The sequence below is a fragment of the Opisthocomus hoazin genome, chromosome 28 (assembly GCF_030867145.1).
Source record: "Opisthocomus hoazin isolate bOpiHoa1 chromosome 28, bOpiHoa1.hap1, whole genome shotgun sequence".
NCBI lineage: Eukaryota > Metazoa > Chordata > Aves > Opisthocomiformes > Opisthocomidae > Opisthocomus > Opisthocomus hoazin.
The window spans coordinates 3,446,505-3,463,541 of NC_134441.1; positions in this window are offsets into that span (position 1 = coordinate 3,446,505).

A 17,037-nucleotide genomic window follows, 5' to 3' on the forward strand; every position below is an offset into this window, starting at 1 on the left:
ACGATTTTTATTCCCCTTAAATATTCCCTAATTTAAATGAAAGCACATCTTTGGAAGCAGCAGCAAGTCCTTCTCCCAGCTCCACCCTTGCGTGCGCCAGCAGGAGGTCACCATTTTCCCTAGCAAGGGAAAATCCCCTTCGCTAGGCATCCAGAGACCTTCAAATTTTACTTTTTTTTTTTTTCCCCCAAGCGAATTAAATTTTATACCATGGTTTTCTTTCTACAAAAGAGCTGATAAGGAATAAACGCTCTTCCGGCGATGCAAACGCATACGGACGCTTTGCTGCTTGCATCTGTAGAGACGCACTCAGACGAGAGCCGACCTTAAATCACCCATTTATTTAAACCAATATTCCCATAATGGACAGATAATGCACAAGCCCTGCTGGACACGAGGGAGAGGCAGGCACAGCTTTTAGAAAGCTTAACATCAAGCGGTATAAATACTGCGGTCCAAATTTAAGCAAGGCTTGAAACTTTGCTCTATGGAACATCGCTCCGGCGCGATGCTCTCGGGGCGCGGAGGGAGCGGGGCAGGGCGATGAGAACAGGGTGGGTTTTATTCCAGAATATTTTTTCCCCTCTGGCAATGCTGTGGGAAGGTCGTAGGGTGGCTTCGCACATGGGGAACGAGCAAGCCCTTATTTATGGGTCTTAATCATTAACATGACACCGCATCCTGCAGCGCCAGGGCCAGGCAATCATTAACTACAGGAAAAAATGACTCTGCCAGTCTTCAATGCTCAGGACCAACAGGGACCGTTCAAAGTGCTGGATGTCAACCAGCAGCCAAAATCTGGGGGTCTGCAGCCATTTGAGGGGGTGACGCTGCTGCTGGAGGGAGATTGTCCACTGGCAGAGCCCTGAGGATGGGGATTCCCTTCCCACACCCCAAATCACTCCAGACTTTACAGGCAGAAAGTTTCCCATAATAATCCAGCAAAAACAAAACCTGTGGCTGCAGGAAAACCCACTAAACCCTCCGAGGGGCCAAGCCATGCTATTAATGTTCCCTCGGTGGTGCTTCGGTCGGCTCTGCATGCAGCCGGCATACCAAGCGCCTTCAATAAAGCCGCTACTTCTTCCCCCGGAATATTAATTGCAAATCACTGGCACGGCCAGCTCGACGAGCCCAGGCACCCGACTGCCACTCAGCTCTGCCAGCTTTACCTTTGCAAATGAAATTTTGTGTGTCCCCCCCCCCCAAAAACGGAGAGGACCTTAAGCAGGAGTTGCTGAGGCTTTGGGATAAGGAGAGGACGCAGCTGCCCCCGTGCAAGGGGAGTCCTGTGCACAAGCAGAGACCATAGTGGGGAAAAAAAGGGGCTTGGGGGGCTTTTTGGGATAGATTTCATGGTCAAAAAAACTAGATCTGGGGCCTGGTGGAGATCTATGCAATGACTTTGCTAAGCTGCTAGCTAGCAGTAGCTCGTGCTCGCTGCCTGCTCCCCACTGAGCCCCGGCTCCAACCCTTGGCCCACGCTGGGCAGCCTGGGGTCCCTCAGCTACACGCAGGACCACGCCAGCCAAAACAACTCCTTAGCAGCTCCCAGAGTCATTTAAATGGGATAGGAATGGCCAGCTTGCAGCTGGAAGCGCTCAGGGAACAGCCAGTGTTTGCGGCTTTGGTGCTTGGGTTCACTGCTTAATGATGCCCCTTGCATAAATTAATTAGCGAGGCTTTTCACAGGAGCCTGCTGCAATTCCCCAGAGCCAAGTGAGGACTGGAAAGTGCTCATTTAAGGCTCAACCCTTCGGCCCAGGGCTGCCCCGGTGGGCACGCTGCAGGGATGGAATCCGTTCCATCCTCTCCGAGCCAGGGAAACGGCCGCACACCACAGCCTCGCTCCATCCTTCTCCAGACAGACACGAGAGCACCCACATTACAGTACCTGCCACCTAATTTAACATTTAATTGCGTGAAAAGCAGCTCTGCTGCTGCTCTCATCTGCGCTTCTTTTGCGAGCAAGCCCCGCTGGATATCCTACATGGGACAAAGTTTTGCATAAGAAGCCTAAGATGGGTTTAAACAGCAAACTCCCTCCGCGTCTGCCCTGGGCTTCGGGCTGTCAAACCACAGCACAGCCCCATTGCTGCTGCAGAGTTTGGTTTTGCTCCCTGTCAGACCAGAAGCACGGAAAGCAGAAGTTTTACTCATCCCTGCGACTTCATTTGCAAAAGTTTGTGCTAATCTCAGCCCCATGTGCAAGCTTTGATGGGGGATTTCTGAGGCTTTAGTTGTCCACTTCCACCTGTGCCTTCAAGGCTGACATTTCTGTTGTCACGCAGCTCCACACTAGAACAAATTCCTTATTTAAAAGCACGGGAGCTCATCTTCTCATGATCTTTCTCCCCAGATATACTCTCAGGGCCAGTTTTTCCATCTTCACGGGCAACAGCAAGCCCCAGCCCCTCCTTGCCCCAGGTGTCTCCAACTCCCCATCTGTCCTGCTGGAAAAAAATTCGCCGAACACTTTTTACACCCCGTGCCCGAGCCACGCGCAGGAGTCGTTTCTCTTTATTGAGCCACGAACAAAGCAAGTCGCTGGTTTCCACATGAAGTCCTCTGCGTCGCACTCCAAGGCCAAGCCACATTCAAGCACCAGATCCCACGTTACGCGCTCCCCTCGGCTTCGTTACCCGCTCCCGCAGCGGCTGAAAGCCCCAACCTGTTTCATAAACACAGCCGCAAATGAAAAGCCTGTCTGCAGTGCAATCGCATTACTTGAATGGCAACTTGGCCTCTATTTTTTTTTTTTTCCCCTGGCAGGCAGCTATTAAAGTGGAAAATGTTCATCTGCAGCACTGCAAACCACGGCGCAGCTGGTTTCCCGCAACCACGAGCACGGCAGCTATAAAGAACAAAGTGAGCAGCAGTGGGGTGGGAGGAGAAATTGCTCCGAGGAGTTAAGATAATAAGCAAGCAATGCTGGAAGATGATGAGCAGGAATAAAACCAAAGCATTAACATGCAATTTTCTGATTTGTAAAATGCTCTGATTACATGAGGAGGATAGAGAGCGGGGCTTGGAGGTGCCAAGCTTGGCATCACGCTGCAACCGCCATGCCCACGCCAGTGGGAAAAGTAATGGGGAGATGAGAGGGTGCTCACGCCTGCGGTTCGACCGCACTCAAGCATCTTCCTGGGTCAGCATCGGTCTGCAGAGCATCCCTTTTAACAGCGTGGGACAGAGCGGTCCTTCACAAACCTGCATCATTGTCCCCTTGGGAAGCGACCAACACCTCCACAGCCTCCCTGGGCAGCCTGGGCCAGGGCTCCGTCACCCTCAGAGGGAAGAAGTTCTTCCTCGGGTTCAGCTGGAGCTTCCTCGGCTTCAGTTTGTGCCCGGTGCCCCTTGTCCTGTCGCTGGGCACCACTGGAAAGAGCCTGGCCCCGTCCTGCTGACCCCCACCCTGCAGATATTTAGAGGCATTTCTAAGGTCCCCTCACAGCCTTCTCTTCTCCAGGCTGAACAAGCCCAGATGCTCCAGTCCCTTCATCTCCCAACCTTGGCAGCTCCAAGCCCTGCAATTTAATTAGAGAAGGCGGGACAGCATTACCTGCCGCCAGGTATTTGCCAGGGTTCATATGTGCCCAGAGTTCCTGCCTCCTTCCTTGCAGCTCCTGAAGGTCCCATTCTCTGGGGTCGCCTCTTTCCGTGTGTATGTGTCCCGTCCGTGTGTGTCCCCCCCCCCCCCATTTCCCCACTTTTTAACTTCGTGTCTCTTCTGGCCACTTGCTCTGCTGAGCCTCAGTGCTGGAGCCGTGCAGGTGGATGCAAACGCACAAAGCTCAGTTGGGTAAAAAAGAACAAACCATTACAGACAGGGTAGGACACCTGACCAACACTGCTTCAGGAAAGTACCGCTTGTAATTTGGGCTAGTACACACCAAAGGGTACAGAGACTGCTGGGCTTGTAGCCCCAAGAGATCAGGTTTTGCCAGCAGAGAAGTTATAACTGCAAAATAAAGATGAAGTTGTAGCTCATAGTTGGCAGCTTTGCCTTTTCCCAGCTTTTTTTTTTCCCCTTAAGGCTCACTTATTAGTTCATAAAACTCAGAAAATGGAATCAAATTCCTGTTTTCTACACACGCTACGCTCCCTGCGGCGCTGGGTAAAACCCACTGGGAAACCACAGCCCCAAAGACTTTCCAAAACACTGAGTCACCGCAGCGCTCGCCATTAAAAACCCTTGCTAACTAACCCACAGCAGATAAACTCATTACATGCATTCCCACCCCTAAAACCAACTAAAAACTAAAATTAACCCCTCTGTACCTCAACCCTGCGGGGCCCAGACCTCTGTCTCTGCCTTGGGAATGCGGATGGAGGTGCTGCAATTTTCCCGCTGTGCCCATTTCTCACTCCCGTACTAAGACATAGCCTCTGCCGTGGATATTTCATCCGTTGCCGTGAGACACCTGGCTAAATAGACTGAATAATAAAGCCATAGGGCTGCAGAAATTATCCAGCACCTTGGGCAAAAAACAACCTTCCCTTTCCATTCTCAATAGGAGTCAGATGGGTTTAATTATCCACGATTTACTCTGAGCATCCATTTACATTTTCTGTTCCCCTCCCAAGTTGTGCATATTTTCTTTTTTAAAATCAAAAGCTTCTTGGAAGTCCCCAAGCTTGTTATGATTTGCCCAGAATGAGAGCCACCACAATCACCCTGCTGTAATTTCATCCCCAGCAAGCATTCCTTGTGCTATTTGCTCGGCTTTTTCCAGCCAGAACTCTGCGACGGGATCAACCGTGCCGTCACGACGGGTAGGAGAGATCCGATGTCGACCGGCGTCGCAGAGGGAGCTGCCTCTTTCTGCAGTAAGTCACAGCAGATATCGCAGAGATATTTTGCGACCCAGATGCCTGATGCACAGTTGAACTGCTAATACATTGCCTGGGAACTGGAGAAAATTCATCGAGGCCACGGCTTGTAGGGAGAACAGGGGCTCTTTCCATGCTCCTTCCCACCAACAACCAACCAACCCCGGACCAACACTCTCCATCCTGTGGCAACAGAGAAAGCCAAAGCCCCTGATGCAATAAAACCCCTCGATTTTGAGGCTCTGGCTCAAACGCCAGAGCAGCTTCTGGTTATTCCCCCAAACCGCACAAGCCCAATTCACAGCCCTGATAATAAATTGCTCAGCCCAGCCATGCAACCCCGCTCTCATTCCCAGGCCATCAAGTAGTTAGGGACTTGAAAAATCATAGAGTGATGATTCAGAATTCTGGAAAACACCCTCCTGAGTACATCAGGGTGCAGCTAGCTCGGTGTTACTGCCCAGTGCTAGCAATAAGGACTTGCTGCCCAAAGCCACCACTGACAGCAGAGGATGCTACCTAGGGAGAGCAAGAACCTAGAGGAGAAATTTTAAAATCACTACCTGTGCACATGCAGAAAAGCTCATCCTCACTTGCCAAAGACCTTGAATAAAAAAGCGTAAAGGTCTGCTTTTTCTTCCTTGAAAAAACACTCACTGGCGCAGGAGGTTGGGCTGAGCAGAGCCCACTGATTTGCCCATTTAATGGTCTTCAGCATGTTCAGGGCTGGGTTTCCATCTACAGTGTCTCAAGGAAGCACTATGTTTCACGGAGGTGATGCACAGCCCTGTGGGCTGTAGCCACAGAATAAATTCATTTACATCCCTGTAATAACACAGCTCTGCTGTAATCGCTCCCTCTACCCAAAAGAGTCTCCCAGGCACTTCAGACCTAGAAGCAAAAACGCCACTTTGACAGCTTAAAATAAGTCTTTTTAGGCCTTTTCCACATGCTGGAGCTGAGCCTCATGTCTTGGATGCAATGGTGGTGATGTTTATACAGCCATAAGGATGGAGAACAGGGGAAAACAGACCTGAACCAGATATTAATCATTACGGAGCTCCAGGAAAAGAGTAGAACCATGCAGTGGCTGGAATAAACCCGTCAATGACTTTTCTTACACAAAAATGCGCTCCTTCGGTGTTTTTAAGAGCTTTTGTAACTCAGGCCATCACAAGACCAAAGCGTAAAAACAGCCCATCGCTTCCCACTACAGAATCCTCCCAGCTTCAGCTCCCACTCGTAGCCACACCAGACTCTCTACCACACCTTGGAGGAGCCTCTGAAGGCACCACAAGCAAATCCAACCGCTAGGGAAAAACCCTAAGTTGTCCTAAAAAGCAAAAAACCAAAATTCGGAAAGAGCAGCACAAAAAGAAACCTTAACCCTCTGCAAGCGCAGAATTTAACACCCTGTTCAACCGCACCAGGGAGAGAAAAGCTGTCATCTCGTGGTAGAAAACCATCCCGGCCACGAGTGGGACATATCTTTGGGTACAAGTTGCATAAGTAAAATGCTTATAAATCAAATAAGCCACACTTCACCCACAGACCCAAAATCTCTGCATGCCACGGACCTATCGGTGTTACTGGCCACCACCGCGACTCACAGAATCACAGCATGGTCGGGGCTGGAAGGGCCCTCTGTGGGTCACCCAGCCCAACCCCCTGCCCAAGCAGGGTCACCCACAGCAGGCTGCACAGCACCGCGGCCAGGCGGGGCTGGAATATCTCCAGAGAAGGAGACTCCACAGCCTCCCTGGGCAGCCTGGGCCAGGGCCCCGTCACCCTCAGAGGGAAGAAGTTCTTCCTCGGGTTCAGCTGGAGCTTCCTCTGCTTCAGTTTGTGCCCGGTGCCCCTTGTCCTGTCGCTGGGCACCACTGGAAAGAGTCTGGCCCCGTCCCCCTGACCCCCACCCTGCAGATATTTGTAGGCATTTCTAAGGTCCCCTCACAGCCTTCTCTTTCTTCAGGCTGAACAAGCCCAGCTAAACAAGCCAGGATCGTAATCTTGGTGTGCTGCTGTTCTGCAAAAGTTGCTGTTTCTGTCCACACACATTGGTAAGAGCCAGCACAGAGCCAGGTGACAGCAGCTCCCAACAGTTCCGCTTTGCACCAAGTAGTAGCAGGATCCACTCATTTGATATCCTGGCAAGAGAAAGGACTTGCAGCCAGAAATGTGTCCTAACATCTGTGCGTAGGAGCGGAAAGAAAAATAAATCAAGGGAGATAAGAAAATTTCTGTTGGCCACATACATCGGATAAGATTTATTCCACCTCCAAAATGTTGTTTTTGACCAAAATCTGCTCAGAGACAGCAGAGTTTTAGAAAAAAAAAAAAAGCATAATAAAGATCATCTCTCTTTTCAGTGCCTTTCAGCTCCTGTTTAGTGCTGCGCTCACGAGATTTGGAGCTCCAAAAATAAGTGGGAAGCTCTGAGGGGGCACCAAAAGGCACATTTGTGTGTACCCAAGCCCCAGACAAACAGCTACGCGGTGTTACCACCACACACGCCCTCGGGAGAGCAGAAAGCACACAAATCCAGAGACGCCCAGCACCGAGCGTAGCTTCACAGCCAACTCCAATTTCTCTACAGCAAATGCATCAAGTTTTTTTAATCCCTTGGTTGCTGCTTCCTTAGATGTGTCAGTCACGCTACAAAATATTTTCAGGCCAAGCGTGAGGAAATTCGGACTGAACAGCTTATTGCTAAAAATAGCCATGCTCCCTTCAACGCCACCTTCCTGCACCGGCTCCAAGGAGGGAAAAGCCCCCAGATTGCACTGATTTGCTATTTTAAAACCATTTTTCTGTGCAGCATCAAGCAGTTAAATTCAGCTGCTTGCTCGCAGCAGGTCTCCAAAGGTCCCTACTGCAGACTGAAGCTCAAGCAGGAGAGAAGCTCTCGGTCTCCGTTCCCCTCCTGCAGAGGTGGCTGGGTGGGCTCCGGCAGGCTGCGGAGAGTCTGGGCCGGAGGATAACGCACAAGCATTGAAGTCAGACCAAAAAGAAAAGCATTATTTGTGCTATTGACAACAGCCCTGCTGCCCCCAAACCCCACCTAAAGGGCAGGGAGCTGGTAGGACTGCAAGAGCTGGAGCCACCTTCCAGCCTTACACACTTGAATATCACCCAGACCTGAATTTCAGCCTCAAAATATTAAACCGCATTTCTTTAAGACTTTTTTTTTCCCCCCCCTCTTAGACCCCAAAACAACTGCACCAGCTGCTTTAGCTATAGCATTCCCCACTGCCACCCAGTACGGATGGGTAGCAGCCATACCAAGAGCCACCACCTCTGTTTGGGCAGAGAGGAACCTGATGGGGTTCAGCAAGGGCAGGGTCCTGCACCTGGGGAGGAACAACCCCAGGCACCAGGACAGGCTGGGGTGACCTGCTGGAGAGCAGCTCTGCTGAGAGGGACTGGGAGTGCTGGGGGACGACAGGGTGACCATGAGCCAGCAGCGTGCCCTGGGTGCCAAGAAGGCCAGTGGGATCCTGGGGTGCATCCAGAGGAGTGTGGGCAGCAGGGTGAGGGAGGTTCTCCTCCCCCTCTGCTCTGCCCTGGGGAGGCCCCATCTGCAGTGCTGGGTCCAGTGCTGGGCTCCCCAGTTCAAGAAAGATGAGGAGCTGCTGGAGAGAGTCCAGCGCAAGGCTACGAGGATGAGGAGGGGACTGGAGCATCTCTCCTACGAGGAGAGGCTGAGGGAGCTGGGCTTGTTCAGCCTGGAGAAGAGAAGGCTGAGAGGGGACCTTAGAAATGCTGATAAATATCTGCAGCGTGGGGGTCAGGAGGATGGGGCCAGACTCTTTCCAGTGGTGCCCAGCGACAGGACAAGGGGCAACAGGCACAAACTGGAGCAGAGGAAGCTCCAGCTGAACCCGAGGAAGAACTTCTTCCCTCTGAGGGTGACGGAGCCCTGGCCCAGGCTGCCCAGGGAGGCTGTGGAGTCTCCTTCTCTGGAGATATTCCAGCCCCGCCTGGCCGCGGTGCTGTGCAGCCTGCTCTGGGTGACCCTGCTTGGGCAGGGGGTTGGGCTGGGTGACCCACAGAGGGCCCTGCCAACCCCAACCATGCTGTGATTCTGAATAACAAGAACACCGAAGGCTTTATAAATCCCCAGTTCTTGCACAAGCCAAGCGACATCAAATCCTGCTGAGCCTCTGGACAAGCACACTGAGCATATGTTTAACTATGTTGCCAGAGATGAAATCCCCAATAAGCAGAAAAGTGGGTTCTAGATAGAAAAATACTGTTTAGCATTAAATAGAAGTTTATCTGTGGGGCAATGCCATCAAAGGTACCCAGGGCAAGTATTAATTGCCATTAATGAGCAGCCAGACAAGATCTCCAGCTACTAAGATAAATTAGAGCTGCAACTCATCTGTGTCAGCGCTAATCAAACCTTGCCGGATAACGCACAGCCGCCGAGCTCAGCACTGTGCAGGTGCGAGGGTCCCTCTGTGTACGAGGTGCCTGGCCATGACAAAAACCTCCTTTCCAAAAGAAAAATACAGATTGGTATTATTTCTAGCATCCCTGCTTCATCATGAGTGCTGGATCAGGTGGTCCAGCGGTCATTTCCATTTACAATGATATTTTACCCCAAATACATTTTTTCCAGCACTGGTCTCAGCTTGAACTCATCACACAAATGACTCATTTGTTGCAGGAAAGCCAGCAGGCACAGGGAAGAACCCAATTAAAAAAAAAAAAAAAAATCACAAACAAAAGAAATAAAAGGCAGTTTTGGCCAAGGACAGAGCAGCTCCGCCTGCCCAAAACCTGAGCGCGGCACCAAGGGATCCGAATATCAATGCAACATCTGCCACCTGCACTTCCTCAGAAGTCAAAATTTAAGTGGAAAACATAAAAAGATGACTCCGTCCACCCACAAATCAAGCCCTAGCCCCCCCGCTGGCCATTTCCGCCTCCCCTTCGATCCTCACCCATCCCAGCAGCCTTTCCTAGGTTCAAAGACCATGGAAATAATGAAGGTCTTTTCTATCTCTTGCCTTCAGGAGCTTTATCCGTCCTGACAGTTGTTGTAGCTGCTCATGATACAATTATCTAATCCATCTCTTCCTCCAGCAGCATGCACCGAGGAAGAGGAGGCAAAGCCTATGCCTGCAGGTCCCCTTTGCCATCATCCTGCCCAATACACAAGGGTTTGTTTTTGGTTTTGTGTTTTTTTGTTTTGGGGGTTTTGGGGGGGGGGGGGGGGTTGTTTTTGTTTGGTTTTTTGTTTGTTTGTTTTTTACACCTTTTTTCTCCCCCAGTAAAGCAAATTCAAGGCTTAAAGTCATTTTTTCTTCCATCCATGCTGGCCACGACCTTCTACCCAAGACACAATCTCATTTCTTGGACACAATACAACCCTAAAAGAAACCAGGTGGAAAATGCAAACTCACCTACGGATATCCCTGCTGTCGCCCACCCCGCAGCCAGGCTCTCCAAGGACAACATCCCAGCACCGCTTCCCTTTGGAAAAAAACCAAGCCCCTTTTCTTTGAAGAGCAAAGCACATTAAAGCGCAACCCGCCCGGAAATCACAGCGCTCGTCTGACAACACCCAGCACGTTTACAACTTGGCAATTTCTCAGATTCCCTTAGGAAAGGCTTTTAAGGAGGGAATCCCAGGCTTTAGTTGCACCAGTCAACTATTTATAACCCTAGGGGTTTTTTTTTGGCATACCCAAGAAAAACCCAATCACGCCGCAGGAAGCTGTAACTGAGGCAGGAGTTTTCTATGGGAGTTCAGGGCCGGCACGCTCCGGGAGGATGCCGGCCAGCAGCGAGCAAACCCCGGCCAGCTCAACGCCCAAAACATTTCTCCTCATCTCAAGCAGTCTCAAACCAGGCGGTGCAATTTCTGGATTTCTAGGAACTGAGCTGAAAACTGTTCAGGGAAGATGAGTGTGGAGCTGGAGATTTGTACAGAGCCCAGATGCCAAGATCTCCCTCCAAATTATCCCTAAATTTCCCCTGCAGTAAGGCCAGAAGACTCCGCATCCTCCCACCAGCTCCGTGCTGTTTCCTCTCCACCACCACCACTATAAGCCGAGGTGAAGCACATCCCCTAACGAGCTTTTAATTACTTGGAAACAAATATCATCTTAGGGCACAGGCTTGCAACCACACAACTCCATGCCCAAAAAAAGAGGAAAGAAGAGCGGCAATCCCAGCAAGATGTATTGGGGTTTAAATTGCTTGGAGCAATCATCCAATTTAGCCAGCTTCATTTCATTTGCGCCCAGCCTAGCGCGGGGCTGTTTGCGTTATGGATAATCTCCGCTCTTCATTTAGAGCGCTTTTGGCAGACGTCGCCGGGTCGAAATAAAGCCATCATTTAATAAATAAAAGGCCAACATTCAGCAACGCACGGCGCCGTAACGCAGAGTTATAGCGAGCGGAAGAGCAGCGGAGGCGGGCGGCCGTTTCTTTGCAGGCTGCAAGTCAGCCGCCGAAGGGGCTGAAGCCAAACCAGAGAGGTTTCTCCTTCCGTCAGCGCCGAAGGCAGGAGTCTGCGAGACAAAGTGACATCCCAGTAACAAAGCCATCGTTAGAGAGGATGAGCTTGCACCGCATCCTGCTTTTACAGCTGTTAAGTTTTCCTCCCTGGGTCTTGTCCAGGCCTGTTTCTCCTCCTCTGTCCCAGTAGTGGGTTAAAACAGCTGCTCAGCTACCTCAGAACAACTTTTCCTAGAAATTCAGAGCAGTTTTGCTAAAGCTGCAGCAACCCCCCAAAATTCCACAGCTGACCTTCCCCACCACACACTCTCCGGCATGCCCTGGGCATTCGGTACATGGCAAACACCAACAAACCCATCGTCAGCCCGGGATTGCATGGCCATGGTTCTCGCTGCCGAGACCACAGGACCCGAGATTTCTTTTTAAGTAGAAAAACAGAGAAATTTTCATCTTCTCTTTGGTCTCCGGTGCTGCCGCACACCGGCATGAAGGTTGTGGCCGGCAACGCTTTGAGCTTTTCTAAAGGACCTGACACCTTCCTATCAGAAGAACTCTCATGAGGGAAAAAAAAAAAGGGGATTAAAAGCTTCTCCAAAGCAGAGATTTAACAGCTGCAACCACCGCCAGTGAGAGCACCTGAACCTTCGGGCTCCTGCGTCTCGCAGCTTAGGCTGAGAGGCTGCTTCCAGGAATAAGGGCGCTTTTTATCCCCCCTCCCCAACCCTCTACAAGCTATCGAATTCATCAAGATGATACCAGCCAAGATCAGGTCCCAAAAGTTCCCATCTCAAAGATGGCCCCAGCTTGCAAGAGGGGAGCCAGGGGGGACATAAAAAGGATTTTGCAGAGATGTCTCTCCTTTACCGAGAAGCCGGAAGAGGGGCCAGCAAATAAATGAGAATTATCATGTCATCCATTTCTTCTTCTTTCCTTAATTCTACCAGCTCTTTCCTACAAGGAGGCTGGCTAACTTGCCAAAAAAAAAAAAAAACTTACCCCAGCAGTCTGACATACCCAAACGAACCCCATTTTAACTGGATTTGTTCCTTCAGGAGGCTGAGTGCCAACAGGGTCAGGTCAGCCTTGCCTTACACCCAGCCCGGGATCGCTCAGGTTAAGCGCAGCTTCACCGGATGCCAAACGCAACAAAAGCCATCGGGCTGCTTGGTATGCTTTAAATCCCCCAAACGCCACGAGTTTGGCACTCAGAGCACGCTATATTGCAACCTCCAAAAATATAAAAAGCCTTTCCTGGCAGGCAACGGCAGTAACAGCAAAGCCTGCGCGAACGTGCTAACAGCAGCGTCCCGTGCCCCGCGCCATCCTCAGCCCTTTTCACCCCAAACCCCCCACGTCCGTGATATCGTGCACTTCTTTGGCCGTCGCGTGAAACTTGGTGCTCCAAAAGCGTTTCCTCCTGGCTCTCGGCACAAAACACAGTCAGTAACCGAGGCAGGCGGCACGGAGACAGCAGCACGCTTGGCTCTCGATGCCAGAAACAAGCAGCTGGGGAGTGTCAGGAGCAGACCCACCCCCCCCAGCTACTGAGCACTGCTTCGTACCTTTAATTAAATAACTGTGAACGTCAGTATGAGCCGCATACCTTTCTCCTTAATTAATTCATTTACTACGCCAGACCCTTCTGCCTTCAGAGCATCACCTCAATTCCCTTCTGTCTTCCAAGAAGTGATTACAAGAAGAAAAAAAAAGCAGAAAGAAAAACCCCACAATTCAATTTCCAGTAGCAGAAATCCACCTGATTTTCCAACTCCAGACACATTTCTGCCCTGCAGTGGCTCCTCACCTTTTCATATTGCCAATTCAAGTGCTAATTCCTCCCTCCCCATCAGTCGCTGTCAAGAATTATTCCTTCTTCCCCTCTTTTATTGACTGTGGAGCTGTAACACAGGAGTTTTCGTACTCAAACTGATTGCTCACCTCTCATTCCATCTGGCCAACACGTCCCTAGCTGTGCTTATACAATCTCAGCCAAATTTCAGGCCGGAGTTATTCATGGCCATCAGCTCAAATTGCATTTTGGGATGGGGGAAAAAGAAAGGAACAACGGCAGCTAAAATAGATTAGCCACTTTTTTTGAAAGGAGCTAGAGAGCCAGAAGCAGTTTAGCTCATGCTAAAACACTTTGGCCAAGTTTTCTTTACGATTTATCCACTTAAGGCTCAGCTGGAGAGAAGAGCTTTCCAATCCATGTCTACCTTTTGCTACTAATCCACACCAAATTCATGATAGCACAGGGCTACACCTCCAGCCCCACTGCCTTTGCAGTTAGAGGCTCCCTAACACAAACCCACCCAAAGCTCTGGTCCTCCTCGAGCTCCGGCATCTCTTTTGATGATGTTTAGCCTTAACTTCAGGACAGTGTCCTTCCCACACACACCCCCAGATCCCCTATTGCCTCCGAACTGAGGACGTACACAGCAAACATCCCTTTCAGCATCCCCCAGCTCAGCATAAAAACCCCACTTTATCTCCTGGAAGCTTGTTTCCCAGCAGCTTCACTATTTCCACCATGAAATAACAATGAGAAATCCCAGCCAGGCAAGCGGGTTGAAGACAAAATCCACGTGGGCAATGCATCTGCCATGGAAGAAGGGGTTTTTGCAGTTATTTTTGGGATAGAACATTACCAGCCAATTAAACCACACACAAAAAAAAGCTATTAAAACAAGAGTCAGTGGCTTGCATACAAAGAGGCCACAAGAAAGAGTTGTATTCCTTAGCTAAAAGCATTTCTTGCTGCTTTTATTTGCACAGCTCGCTCTCTCCGGCCCCTGGGGTCAGAAGGTTGACATTTCATATGGAAACAGCCTTCTGTGAGGAAGCATCTCTCTCTCTAGAGTCCTCTGGCAAACGCCGATCTGAATCTCACTTAATACTGCATCTTTGCAGAGACGATGAATTAAGAGGTTCTGGGAATTGAAAACAGTTTAATTAGCTGCTGCTCGGTCTAGGGCCCAGCTCATTAATTCATTTACAGCTAAGCAAGAGCTAGCAAAGAGGATTTCACTGGAGGAGATGATCATTTGTAGACACAAAGATCGTCAAGATAGCATCACCGACGTCTTTTCTCCTTACACGGCATGCAATAACGGGAGCTGTAAGAAATGCTTGCACAACAAATCCCTCCGCAACCGTCATCGGGATCGAGTTTGCCAGGGCTCACTAGCCCCAGGCATCAAGTGTTAACAAACTTTACAACCCCTCTGCTAAATTCACCCAATTTACAAGAGTTCTCAGAGCCAAGCTACTCGTGAGCCACGAGACTCACACTGAACTATTTTCATTCAGTATTTGCGAGCGTTTGCTCTCTGCTGACCTTGTGCCAGCCCAGCTCCACGGCATTGGGCTAGGCGCTGCCGTTAGTACTTTCAGCTAGGAAAAAAAAACCTTTTTCTCCCCAGTTTTCCTCTCCCCATGCAAACTGCCAGTCTCTGGCTGAGCCCTTCACCCCTGTGACCTGCTTCAAAGCTTTGCAGGCAGGTTTCCTGCTAAGACACAGAGCTTTGGGCCGGCAATGAGCTGCTGCATGAATTTCCCGGCCCAGAAGCAGCCCTTGGGTGAGCTAGCAGGCAGCTCTGTTGCAAAGATGGGAAGTCCACCGGGATACTGTCAATTTTGCCAGCTCAAATAGCATGAGGGTGCTCAAACAGGGACTCAGAGAGGTGAGGAACTGCCACTCTCGGAGACGCTCAATGCCACCGAGACATGGACCTGAGGAAGCTCATCCAACCAGCCCAGTTTTGGGACCTCCAGAGCCTTTCCCACCCAAATGGTTTGCAATCCTCACAAGAAAAAGCTGGAAACAACATCCTTGGAGCTGGACACCATCAATTACATCATCATTCAGCCCATCCATCCAATGATGGGCATCAGAATGGGTCCTTCAAAGCCCCTTAGGCTGTTGTCCCCTGGAAAAGGCAACGCATACTTCTGGAGCAGCAAACCTGGGGGAGCTAACCCTGTGCTGCATTTGAGGTTGGCCTCAGCATGGAAACCCAGGTGAGAAAACACCAGTCTTTTAAGTCATCCAGAAAGCCTGCAGTTCTCAGCTTCTGGATGCAAAAGAGAGTAAACAGGATCCAGCACTGTGGGAAAACATCTAAGAGGAAGACAACCACAAAGAGCCCAGAGACAGCACGGTCAGAAGACACCAGGTCTGATTTCATCTACTGCATTGGTCACTCAAGGCTCCTCACCTCTCCATGTCACAGCTGCAATGGCTGGTCACTCCTGTGACATATTTTGGGGGAGAAAGAGGAGGCGATGCACCTCCCCTAGGGTTGAAACACACCTCCAGACCAGGTCTGCCCCAGGGTGCCCAGAGCCAGGCTTTGCACGCTTTGCTTTACCACCAGCCACCCCTTGCAGGGCTGGGAGTGTTGCTAGGACACCTGCACCAGACTTCAGCAATTTCAGGCTGAAAAGGTGTCAAAGAGCAGCAGGAGGCTTGGAAAAAGGAAGGAGAAATTAAGGAGCAAGCGGCCAGGGAGGAGTATGAGCTGTCGGGAGGAGCCCAGCGCTCAGAGCAATGCAAACACCGACTCCGCTTCGCCCTTCCATGGGGAATTGCTCTTTGCATTTGGGGCAAGAGACCTGGGAGGAGGCTGGCCAGTCCCTGCGTGCTTGGGCATCTGCCAAAGCAGCACCAGCTCCACTTCTTCACCCCTTCAACCTGCACACAGGCTGGTTTTGATCCCATGAACTATTTCCCCTTCACACCCTCGTTAAGCAGTGTCACCAGCTAACAGAGAGAGACAAGGGGCAACCCTTCCCCCTCCTGGTCCTTTGGATTCCTCCCTGGGGCTCACCAGTAAGAGACAAAGCTTCCGTTGCCACAGAAAATTGCCCATCCATCAGCTCTTCTTGCAAGAGGTCATGGCTGGACCCGGCTCATCCCCATCCTAGTCATGGCTGTCAGGATGTTGGGCTTAAAACATGAGCCAGGACCTTTGAGGCAGGGCAGGTAGCTGCTACCCCGGGGTAGGGGCTAAATGCTTCACGCCCCAAGTCCTGCCCGCAGTCAAACCCCTGCAGACCCCCAAACCGCTGCACTGCCAGCTCCGAAGTCCAAAGCAGAGACATTTTGCCTGAAGTAGGGGAAAAGTCTTTTGAAAAGTGAAAAAGACGGGTTACTTGCCCACACATCCAAAGTGTTTGCTTGGGGTTGGGCATGCCAAGCCTAAAATAATAGTTCAAGCTAAGCCTAGGTTTGAGCCTTCTTCCACGTGACACAGAGAATAATGAAAGGAAATGAGGGGATGGAGGGGAACCAAGGCTGCCATGAACTCCCCCGGAGGCATCTTTCAGCGAGGTGGGAAGCTGAATTGAAAAGAAATTTCAGCAGGAAACTCTTTGGGCCAAGTCAAGCATTGCTGGTGAGAACCTGCCTTTAAAGTCTACAGCAAAACTAACACAAGCGGGATTAAATCAGCACATAATTGCCTACAGCGAGGAGAGAGCTGCTCAGGAGCCCCTGCTTAGGCAGAGCATATTTCAGCATTCACAGCCAGGTGCTAAACCAAACCCATCACCAGAAGCCTGGGATGGCTCCTTCAGGACCTGCTACCAGTCCCTCCTGGATAGGATTTTCCTTCCCCTGCTTACCCTGGTGTCACAGCAGCAAAAAAACCCCTGCATTTTATTTTGCTAGTGTGGGGTTTGCTTTTTTTCTCCCCCCCCCCTATAATCCTGATTGTTTTCTCCTCTCACACT